General features: G+C 39.8%; 1 protein-coding gene across 1 annotated transcript in view; it reads right to left on the reverse strand.

Annotated features, from left to right (window-relative positions):
- The window catches only part of Slc35f4 (solute carrier family 35, member F4), a 227,319-nt gene that overhangs the window by 91,384 nt on the left and 123,270 nt on the right, over window positions 1-12,665 (reverse strand). The gene's annotated exons all lie outside the window — the stretch shown is intronic.

Here is a 12,665-nt window from a genome sequence, read left to right on the forward strand (position 1 = left end):
TATAACCCTATTAATCATGCTATAACAATATGAGGCTTAGTCCTGTGATGGCTAAAGAAACTTCACTTTATGATCGACATTCATCTTGGTACCAACTGGGCATATGTCTCTGACTCCAGTCCCTGGAAGATAAATTCCAGTACCCTTGACTCAGTGACCCTCCCAACCCAAAGTGTACAGCCATAGTTATCTATTCGTTATATTCAGACATTCAAGAACTATTTGGAAGTCACCCTGAGTACCTGATCTTGGCAGAGCAGAACAGCCTTGGCTTGTTTGTATAAATACTCAAGTTCTTTGTGGTTTTTACCTTTAAAAGCCCTTCCTTCAACCCCCTTCATATGACAATCTCTAATCTGGCTCCGTGATTGTTATCCTGCTACCAGCTCTAATAAACTTAACTAATTCTAATCCAGATTGAGCCAGTGATCTTTCCCCAGAGGCCATGAACTCCATAACAACATCAGAGAAAGAAGCCATGCATAGGGAAGTTGGCTGAGATGATGTTTAAGTTGCCATTACAACTGCAGTAACGAGCTCTTTATAAGCATAATACATGTAAATGACTGAGGAGAGCCTTAGCTTCTCCCTGGCCCCATCATTTCCTACACAAATATCCTATACAGACTTCAAACTCAGCATTTTTCAAATTGAAATTATTTTCTGCTGCTGGTCATTAAAGTGCTGGCTTCTGTTGACCTCAGCTAACAATATCATTCTCCAATCAAATTACATAATCTCCCTCCATTATTTACTTCTTTCCATCACCCTAACCCACTCACCCACTCCTTCAAAGATGCCTCCTACTTTTCTCTTGGGTCTCTTCCTCCACCCTTTAACTCATAGCCACAAGGTTACTTATGTGTTTGCCCATGTGATACCATGTAATGCCCATGTAGTGTGGGGAGCCGCACTCACATTTGCCATTACAAGATGGCGCTGACAGCTGTGTTCTAAGTAGTAAATAATCTGCACATGTGCAGGGGCAGTTTTCCCGCCATGTGCTCTGCCTTTCTCGTGATGACAACTGGGCCGATGGGCTGCAGCCAATCAGGGAGTGACACGTCCTAGGCGGAGGATAATTCTCCTTAAAAGGGACGGGGTTCTGGCACTCCTTCTCTTCGTCTCTTCGTCTCTTTCTCTTCGTCTTTTCCTCTGCTCTCTTCCTCTGCCTCTCTCCCTCTCTGCCCCTCTCTCTGCCTCTCTTTCTGCGTCTCTCTGCGTCTCTCTCTCTCTTCCTCTCTGCCTCTCTCTGCCGCGCTCTTCCTCTCTTGCTCCTGAGTAAGCAATAAAGCTTTGCCGCAGAAGATTCTGGTTTGTTGCATCTTTCCTGGCCGGTTGTGAACGCGGGTAAGAATGTAGAATGACAATCTTCTCCCAGAGGAGGGCTAAGCTGTTCCAGCGCTCATCCATTCTTAGGAACAAGGCACAGCTAAAACAACAAGGCACCAGCAAGGACAAAAATCCTGTCCTGAAATTGTCACCCCATTCCCACCATAGGAGCCATTTTTCCATCACATCAACAGATGACCCTCGTAAAAATAAAAACCGAACACTGACCACATCACTGTTTTGCCTAAGATTGTTCCACGGCTACTCAGCATATGTCTAACCAATTCATCCCAGTCTAAGATGTGGGGAATTCCACATTTTTTCTGTGCTACACATCTAATCTTTTTACACCTGATTTTTCTTTTTCTAAAATATCCTTACATACTTTCTGTTTTAATCATAAGCTGTTCTATCACAAACCCAAAGCATACACTTACATTGACATCTGACCAAGCTAGCATCCTTGGGAGGAATAAGACGTCCTCCCTGTTAGCACTGGCAGATACTTTCAGTGGGTAAATTACTTGGCAACAAGTATCAGTTACCTACTGTGTGCTGGAATATAAAATCAGAAAAGAGAGACGTTCATATTTTCATGGTGCTAATATTCAAATTCTGTGATACAGTTAGTCAATAAACAGAAAGAACAGTCCCTCTAGTGAGATGGGGACAGAGATCCAATCGGGACACTTGGAGCTGAGAATTGAAGGCACATGGAGCAAACGTGTCAGAAAATCATATTAGCTTAAACTATTCCTTTTTTGGTTTTACATTTACTTTCATGCCTTTGGTGTCCTTTAACTGTGACCCACCAAAAAGCAATGACCTCTTATTTGTTAGTGTAAATGAGGGTAGCACAGTGTCTGGCTTGCAGTAAGGAATCAATATACGTTCTATAAAAGAACTTAAGCAACAAAAGGAGTGTGTGAGGAAGGAAGGGAGAGAGGGAATGTATAAAGGACTGAAGAAGAGGAGGAAGGGATGGAGAGAAAATGAGGAAGACAGGAGTGGGAAGGAAAAGGACAACTTAACAAATCGGGAGATACAGGGAAGGGTGGGAGGGGAAAAGAATTTATGTTTTAGATGTTTCGGAAATAAACATAGAAACACTTTGGCTGAGTAAACATAATATTAATTATAGCCATTTGACCACTTACGTGAATTGTTGACCGTGTATGCATAATCTTATTAGTTTTCTACCACTATAACAAGGTTTGCCTCTAAATAATTTACCTTATGTTATAGCTGTCTACTCTGAGCAATTAATTCACTTCCTCTCTCCCTCTTCCTCTCCCTCCCCTTTCTCTGTTAGGAGTCAAATCCAGGACCTCCTTTATCAACAAATCCTTGTGAGAAATAGTTTCTGTTTGCTCATACTGGACAGATAGCTGCACCAACAAGATCCACATTGCCCAAAGTGCCCTCACTTACCTGTGTGAGCCGCCACCTCAAGGTGGAGCCAGTGGGCTAGGAAGTGATGGGGTTAGCTGAATTAATGCTTTCAGATAAACCCCTCACATATACTGCATTATATAAATTTTGGTGCCTACCTACTTAAGAAATTTAAACATAGCAAAAAAAAATTCTTACATGTTTCACTATTCCAAAAGCTATCTGACTAATTGGCCTTTCAACAATGAATATGAGAGCCTGTTGCAATTCTCATAGAGCAGACTGCTAAAAAGAAATAATAAATGCACCCCTTTGTTTTGGCACACAACTCCATCGTCAAGTAATTATATTTCTCTGAAAACAGTTAAAGTGAGCCAATGAGTGCTTTCAAGTCACATTTTTGTTTGGGTAAAACTTTCCATGAATACACAGTTGAAGTAGAGCTTGGCAGAAAATGGGCTGGAGCCTGAGTACAGGTGAGATGCTACTCTTTTCCCAAGAACCTTAAACTTACTTCACTTGATATCTGGGCTAAGTCAAGCCAGAAATAAAATAGTCTCATACAGCTCAACCCTTCAAGTTTAATCTGAAGCGTGTATCATAGAAAGGTGAGCAACTAAAGATGTGAAAGCCAAGAAAGCAGCAGCTTTCCAGTCACCTCTGAGGGAAACCAAGGGATTTGTTTATGTGACAGACATGACAGGGCTTCTGGATGCCGCTGAGAAGCACCCTTGGTTTCTCAGAGTGTGGCTACTAGAGTGTGCATAGATGAACCTGCTGACTACTGAAGTGTTTCTTGAACTTTGCACAAATGGGTTTGTACTGTATGCCTTGAGTGTCTTGCTTCCTTCATTCTATGTGATTTTGGTGAGATTCATGTGAATATTTTGTGTAGTTTCCCTGAGCTCATTTTCATCTTAGGAATATCTCACAGCTCATTATCTATTCTCTTATCAGTGGATATTTCATTTTTCTCATTTGTGAATAAACACATGCTCACCATGCAATACTTAGTTAAGAAAAAAACCAAAAGACAAAAACCATGGATTCTAGGGACTGGACTCAGCCCTTCATGTTCATAAGGCATGAATTTTACTGACTGAGCTATCTCCCCAGGTCAACCTTTTCTCATTATAAGTTAGTCAATCACCTCAGATATTTGGTAGAGGTGGGAAGCAAGCTAAAATGATATTTTATGGTCTTCTTTTCCTTTCTTTCATTGCTTTAGACCTTTATATAATAAGAACAGAAATAATGCTAGCGACATCTTTACCTAACCCTTGATCTTCTTCTCAAGGTACAATGAAAGCTTTAAACCTTTAATTATTGTGGTGGTTTGAATAAAAATGGCCTCCATAGGCTCATAGGGAGTGGCACTATCAGGAGATGTGGCTTTGTTGGAGGAAATATGTGTCACTGGGGGTGGGAGTGGGATTTGAGGTCTTATAAACTCAATCTAGGACTAATGTGTCTCTGTCTCTTCCTGCTGCCTATAGATCCAGATGTAGAACTCTTACTACCTCTCCAGCACCATGTCTGCCTGTGTGCTATCATGCTTTCTGCCATGACAATACCGGACTAAACCTCTGAACAAGTTAATTGTCAGTCCCAATTAAATGTTGTCCTGTGGTCATGGTATCTCTTCACAGTGATGGAAACCCTAACCAGGGCACTTATTACTTTAACATTTGTGATATATTTCTTGTCACAGAGTCCCAGATGATTTTTAATTTCTGGTCCCCAAATGAAGACTGATGGTTTGCTGTTTTCTTGTTATGTTTTTTATTTAGATTGCAGAGTAGTATTGGCTTCATAGAAAGCGCCCGGTGTTACTCTCTCTACTTCTAATTTTTTGAAGACATTGTGCAGAGTTGGTATTACTAATTCCTTAAATGACAGGTGCATTTTATGATTGAAATCATCTAGACCTAGTGAGTTTTAAATGATTTTAATATACATAAGGCAGTACATTTCTACTTCCTCTTTCTTTATCTTGGTGGTTTGTCTAGCCTTTTAAACATTTTCCATTTTGTCTGAGGATGTTTTGCATGGCCTAGGTGTATAGGTATATAAAATATATATATGTAAATAAAACCTCACTGAGAATGCATCATAAGCAAATTAATTTTAAAACAATTCTTTGGAATACATATAATTTTATCATTTGTTAAAGATGGAAGTAAATTTTCATTTTCATACTAGTAAGCTATGCTAATGAGTTTTACATAAGGGATTACATCATGGCTTTGTATTCAATGCTATAGGATAGAGAGCATCTTCAATGTTTGTTCAAAGATGATAAACATTGATTTTTTTTCCATTTTTTATTAGGTATTTAGCTCATTTACATTTCCAATGCTATACCAAAAGTCCCCTATACCCACCCACCCCCACTCCCCTACCCACCCACTCCCCCTTTTTGGCCCTGGCGTTCCCCTGTACTGGGGCATATAAAGTTTGCGTGTCCAATGGGCCTCTCTTTCCAGTGATGGCCGACTAGGCCATCTTTTGATACATATGCAGCTAGAGTCAAGAGCTCCGGGGTACTGGTTAGTTCATAATGTAAACATTGATTTTTATAATGCTTACTGCAGAGACTATGAATCACATAAATATGTAATATAATATAGCAAGAGTATGCTTAGAGATATTTCAGGAATTGTTGGAAATTCTGGCTAAACCCAAGTCAAAATTTATTTAATGATATCTTAATCTGAAATTCAAGTTAACATATAGCAATTTTTCCAATCATTTTCCTGCACTTAGTTACACAATCCTGCATTGAGTTATGTGAACCCATGGAATTTCAAACCACTAGTTTTGAAGCTGTAGTTTATGCCATTCTTATTATTTGTCCATTTTATCTATGTAGTTAGATAGTATTAAGGGGCTATTGTGATATTGGTAATTTTTGCCTTAACTTTTATTTTGGTTCATTTGTTTTGTACATTTGGTGACTTGTTTTTTAGTTTTATCTTTTCAGAGAATCAGTTTTTTGTTTCATTGATTTTCCTCTACTTTTATATTGTTTCAGTCTCTCTCTTTCTCTCTCTTTTTCTCCCTCTGTCTCTCTTTTTTCCTCTCTCTCTGTCTCTGTCTCTCTCTCTCTTGCTCTCTCTGTCTCTTCCTCCTAAAAAATTGTTCATTGATTTGGTTGGTTTTGAAACAATTTCTCACTGTATAATGAAGGTTGGTCTTGAATTTCTGGTTCTTTGGCCTCTGCTTCCTGGAAGTTGGAATTACAGGCTGTTCTACCATGCCTGGTCCAACTTGATATTTATTATTACTTGTTTTCTGCTTGATTTTGGGTTTTCTTCCTTTTCTCTTTTTTCAAACTTTCTTAATTTAGAAACCTAGACCATTGAGACATCTAAGGTTTCCAAATATAAGTATTTTATACAAATGAGTGCCTAAGAGGGATGGCTTTGGCACATCCCACAGATTTCAATGATTTTATTTTCATTCCATTTAAAATGCTTCAGGTCCCTTCTGACAGCCTCTTTGCCCATTTGGCATTTAGAAGTATGCTGACTCATTACAATATATTAGAACTATTCAGAGTCTTTGGTGCTTGTTTTAAGTTAAAGTCATTCATGAAAAATATGCTTAGTATGATTTCAATTTCAAAAAATTTTATGAGGATTTGTTTTATAGTGATTATGGAATATTTAGAAAATTTATGTTAGCAAAAATGTGCTCTATCAAAAGATTCCACAGAGCTTTCTTGCCTGTGTATGAACTAGACACCAATCAGAGGCTGAATGTTGCTCCCTTGATATTTGACTTGAGACTATGGTACTATGAAAAATAAATTTCTGTTGTTTACAAAGTAAAAACCATTTAAATCATTAAATGGAAGTACTACTTACATATAAAATAGAATTTGTTACTATAAAGAACTTGACTCTTGGGAGGCAGAGGCAGAGGCAGAGGCAGAGGCAGAGGCAGAGGCAGAGGCAGAGGCAGAGGCAGAGGCAGAGGCAGAGGCAGAGGCAGAGGCAGAGGCAGAGGCAGAGGCAGAGGCAGAGGCAGAGGCAGAGGCAGAGGCAGAGGCAGAGGCAGAGGCAGAGGCAGGCAGATCTATCTCTGTGAATTCAAGGTCAGCTTGGTCTATATAACAAAATCCAGGATAGCCAAGACTACATAGAGAGACCCTGTCTCAAAATACCCAACCCAACCCAACTCAACCCAACCCAAACCAAACCTAACCAAACAGAACTTGAATGTAAAATCTTTAAAAAAATCATTCCCTATGGATAAATAAGAGTTCAATATGCATTTTCAATGTACTCTATATAAGTAACCATATATAAATGTATATGTATATACATACATATATATGTTTATGTGAAGATGCATATAATACAAAGAGAAGAAAATAATACTATGAAGATGCTTTGTAATCTTCTATATAAGAAAGGCAAATTAGTGGCTGACACTAATAGTATTCTTCTTCAGACAAATCCATAGAAGTGTAACTGCTTTTGAAGGGTGAGCACCTTTAAAAAGGTTCTTAATGCATTCATCCCACTGTCCAACAAAGGCTTTTGATTTGGTCTTTTAGTTCATTACTACCATTGTACAGTGTGATAACATGGCATTTTGAAATCATTTTATGAAATCTTTCAAGATATGCCGCTGCTGAAGCTTACATGTCACACAGCATGCTGAGCAAGGTTCCAGCCCAGACCTCAGAGGGGGAACGTGTCATATCTGTAAACAAATCCTAGGAAGATGATAGCAGATACCAACAAAGCCAAAATGGGAATCCAGTTCTCCACTGATCTCCCTTGGAGTGTGTTGATCAATCTAGAAATCAGTGAACTGGTTAGGGACAGTGGGCCTCCAGGCACTCAGTTCTTTACCCAGGAAACAAAACTGCTTTCTGTAGGTGTGGATATTGTAGAGATGAAAATATTTTTTAGCAACAAACTGCCTATAAATATGTATTTCTACATGTACTCTTACATGTGTAGGAGGAATCCTGCTTTTCCCCACAAATACTTCCTAACTTAATGAAAAAGTCTACTTGATAAGAACAAAATAAAGATACAAGATTTAAGAACCTTTTTTTTTTCTTTTATAGAGCTCTTAAATCCCAATGACAATGTGCAGGGAGTTGGTAAAAAATGCCATGAAGAGTCCTTTAAGATTTTTTTTTTGTATTTTTTATTAGATATTTTCTTTATTTACATTTCAAATGTTATCCCCTTTACTAGTTTCCCCTCTGAAAACCCCCTATCCATTCCCCCTTCCCCTTGCTCACCAACCCACCCACTCCTGCTTCCTGACTCTGACATTCACCTATACTGGGGCAAGAACCCAGGGCCTCTCCTCCCATTGATGTCCGACTAGGCCATCCTCTGCTACTTATGCAGCTAGAGCCATGACTCCCACCTTGTGTTTTCTTTGTTTGGTGGTTTAGTCTCAGGGACCCTAGGGGGTATTGGTTAGTTCATATTGATGTTCCTCCTATAGGGCTGCAAACCCCTTCAGCTCCTTGGGTACTTCCTCTAGCTCCTTAACTGGGGACCCTGTGCTTCATCCAATGGATGGTTGTGAACATCCATTTCTGTATTTGTCAGGTACTGGTAGAGCCTCTCAGGAGACAGCAAGCTCTTGTTGGCATGCACAGTAGTCTGGCTTTGGTGGCTGTCTATGGGACGGATCCCCAGGTGGGGCAGTCTCTGGATTGCCTTTCCTTCAGTCTCTGCTTCACACTTTGTTTCTGTAACTCCTTCCATGGGTATTTTGTTCATCTTCTAAGAAGGGCTGAAGTATCTGTTTTCAATCCCATTTTCTCTTGAATAGAAAATATTCAAAAAATTCTGTGCAGTAATATATGACCCAATCCAAGAATCTCTTAAATGCAAAAATCTCTGGTTACTAGTAAACACACACAGACATATACATAAGCACACAAAGACACAGACACAGACACAGACACAGACACACACACACACACCCTGACTGGTTTATTAAACAAGTCCAGACTTTATTCTATATATTGAGCCAAGCCTCAAAAGTAGGTAGCTTGGGTCATTCATCTTGTAAGTCAGATTTTTCCATAGAATTCATTTAATCATATACTGAAGAGATATCATTCCAGGGCCACCATCTTTTTTTTTTTTATAATATATATATATAATTTTATTTTAATTAGGTATTTTCTTCATTTACGTTTCCATTGCTATCCCAAAAGTCCCCCATACCCCCCCACCCACTCCCCTACACAACCACTCCCACTTTTTGGCCCTGGTGTTCCCCTGTACTGAGGCGTATAGAGTTTGCAAGACCAATGGGCCTCTTTTTCCACTGATGGTTGACTAGGCCATCTTCTGATACATATGCAGCTAGAGACACAAGCTCAGGGGTGGGGAGGGGTAATGGTTAGTTCATATTGTTGTTCCACCTATAAGGTTGAAGACCCCTTTAGCTCCTTGGGTACTTTCCCTAGCTCCTCCATTGGGGGCCCTGTGATCCATCCAATAGCTGACTGTGAGCATCCACTTTTGTGTTTGCTAGGCCCCGGCATAGTCTTACAAGAGACAGCTCTATCAGGGTCCTTTCAGCAAAATCTTGCTAGTGTATGCAATGGTGTCAGCATTTGGAGGCTGATAATGGGATGGAACCCTGGATATGGCAGTCTCTAGATGGTCCATCCTTTTGTCTCAGCTCCAAATTTTGTCTCTGTAACTCCTTCCATGGGTGATTGTTTCCAATTCTAAGAAGGGGCAAAGTGTCCACACTTTGGTCTTCGTTCTTCTTCAGTTTCATGTGTTTTGCAAATTGTATCTTATATCTTGGCTATTCTAAGTTTCTGGGCTAACAGTGAGCACATATCATGTGAATTCTTTTGTGATTGGGTTACCTCACTCAGGATGGTGCCCTCCAGGTCCATCCATTTGCCTAGAAATTCATTCTTTTTAATAGCTGAGTAGTACTCCACTGTATAAATGTACCACATTTTCTGTATCCATTCCTCTGTTGAAGGGCATCTGGGTTCTTTCCAGCTTTTGGCTATTACAAATAAGGCTGCTATGAACATAGTTGAGCATGTGTCCTTCTTACCAGTTGGAGCATCTTCTGGATATATGCCCAGGAGAGGTATTGCGGGATCCTCTGGTAGTATTATGTCCAATTTTCTGAGGAACCACCAGACTGATTTCCAGAGTGGTTGTACAAGCTTGCAATTCCACCAACAATTGAGGAGTGTTCCTCTTTCTCCACATCCTCGCCAGCATCTGCTGTCACCTGAATTTTTGATCTTAGCTACTCTGACTGGAGTGAGGTGGAATCTCAGGGTTGTTTTGATTTGCATTTCCCTGATGATTAAGGATGCTGAACATTTTTTCAGGTGCTTCTCAGCCATTCGGTATTCCTCAGGTGAGAATTCTTTGTTTAGCTCTGAGCCCCATTTCTAATGGGGTTATTTGACTTTCTGGAGTCCACCTTCTTGAGTTCTTTATATATATTGGATATTAGTCAGGGCCACCATCTTACTTTAAGGAAACAATAGCATATCTGAACTGCCACACTCAAAAACCCCACACAGGAGGAAGAAACCAGATTGAGATGTCACCCATATTCCCTAATGGTAGGGTCCCTCAGCTCTTGGAGTCTGTGGGAGGCTGGTGACACCAGGAGATGGAAATAAGTTAGATAGGTTTCATCAGAAAGTGAACAGTTCTAGTTCTTGTCCTTGTCCCAAAGGAGAAAGCATTGTTGTTTCTGTCTAGGCCAGAGGCCAGAGATTCCAAGACTGAGTTCTTATTTCTTATTATCTCTTCTAAATGTGCACCCATGCCTTTATATGAGGGTGTCACTGAAACCCCATTAATGCCTCAAGGAGAATAGCCTTGTAATTGATATCCGGTTTTAGTGTTGAAAATAGGTTGTATATATTCCCCAACTTCAGCCCATTTTAAATATGTTATTATGATCTCAAATTTCAAGGGGTTACAATAGTTTTGGTGGCCCTAGAGAGTAGATACTAGGGTTCTGTTGAGGCCCTTTAAGGGAAAGCTGTTTCTTTTTGGTCAAAAGAATGGAGTCTACTAATGGTCTTGGGTGGAGGAGACATACCATTCTGATCTACTGCAAACATTAAAAAAAAATTATATATTGTTGTTTTCTCTCTCAAGAGTTGATCTAGCTAGGCTTGTCAATCATATGGCCAGGAATCCACCTAACAGGAAACCTGACTACCTAAAGAAATACTAAAGAGAAGAGTAATTATCCCTTTCGTGAATTAATACATTTATTCTTCTACAGGCCCTCCCTTGGTGCAGTCCCTTACAGAGACACTGACAGAGGTTCAGCTCTGCTAAACCTCAAACTCAGAATCCTCCAGCCTCTGGAGTGCTGAGATTATAGGCATATTCCAGTGTGTCTAGCTCTGTGAAATTCTTGTGTAAAATTAAGTCTAATTGTACAAATAACTTGTTTATTCTTTTTATTGTCTGCATTCTAGGAACATAAAGGAGACCAAATGTGGAACAAGAGCATAAGGAAGGCAGCCCTGATAGAACGCAGAAGCCTTTACTGCAGGGTGATGCATTTGGAAAGCCATTCACTTAAATTGGTAGGTAGTAGATCTGAGCCTGTCCTAGTCATTATACATCCTTATACTTTAAATAACGTGCTGTTACTGCTGGTAGCTCTGTATATCTGCCTAAGTGACAGGTAGGTATTCATGTGAAAATTCCAAGTAACTTTTTGTCATCTTTGATTTAGTTTAATAAAAGAGTTTATTCCACAAGTTGGTAATGATCGTTTGTCAAATTGTCTGCTCTGCACCTCTGTCAGAAGAGCTTATAATAACAGAAATGTGGAAAACATATCAACTTCTAATCAAAACATTTTAGGACTGAGGGTTTTCAAAGCTAATTTGTTCCAGACTAGTGAAGTATAGTACCAACCACACATCTTTTCTTTTCAAGGTGCTTTTCGTTATATTTCCCCTATGGTTTTCCATGAGACGGATCAATCTAATTCCCATATCCTCTATGAGCACATTTGAGCAGATGAGGCAGGTTAAACTTACACAGATAAAAAAGGAGCCCCCAGCTACTCTGTTAAGCATGTGCCATGCATGCAATTTAGAAGAAAACGGCTCTCATAGGTTCATAGGGTGTGACATTATTTAGGAGGTGTGGCCTTGTTGGAGGAAGTGTGTCATTGACAAGGAGGGGGCTTTCAGGTCTCATATGCTCAAGCCATGCTCAGTGTGGCAGCCTCTTCTAGCTGCCTATGAATCCAGATGTAGAACTCTCAGCTATGTCTTCAGTACTATGTCTGTCTGCATGCCACCATGCTTCCCACTATTACAATAATGGACAAGACCTTTGAACTGTAAGCCAGCCCCAGTTAAGTATTTTCCTTTATAAGAATTGTTGTAGTCATGGTGTATCTTCACAACAACAGACAGCATGGCACAACAACATCAACAACACAATAGAATTTTAGAATCATTCAGACCAAGTCAAATATTAGTTTTGCTACCTGCCAGCCTTTTAATATCCCCTGAATGTTATTTTTCTCACTTGTAAAATGTTGTGAATGGCACTGTCTTTGCAGGGATGAAGTTTGGTAACTGAGAAAGTAGAACCATAGAAACAGGCACAAAATAGAAGCTTGAATCTCTACCTGTTCCAATCTGCCTTTCATATCTTATTTAGAAAACATCAAATGACAATGACAGTATATCAGCATCTTTTGCTACTAGCCATGAACAAATTCCAGTGCACCAGGCTGCAGTGCAGGGCTCTCAGACAACACAAGGCAGGGCAAGTTCGATGTATGCAGCTCCCAGACAAACTGCTTGAAAAGTGGCCAACAGATACATCTGATTATTCCAGCCAAAACTATTTCTCTATGCTGGTCCTAACAGTAGGGAATGCCAGAGCATCTTGTTTTAGTAATGCAGAGAAAAAGCTCAT

Source organism: Mus musculus, chromosome 14 (assembly GCF_000001635.26).
Source record: "Mus musculus strain C57BL/6J chromosome 14, GRCm38.p6 C57BL/6J".
NCBI lineage: Eukaryota > Metazoa > Chordata > Mammalia > Rodentia > Muridae > Mus > Mus musculus.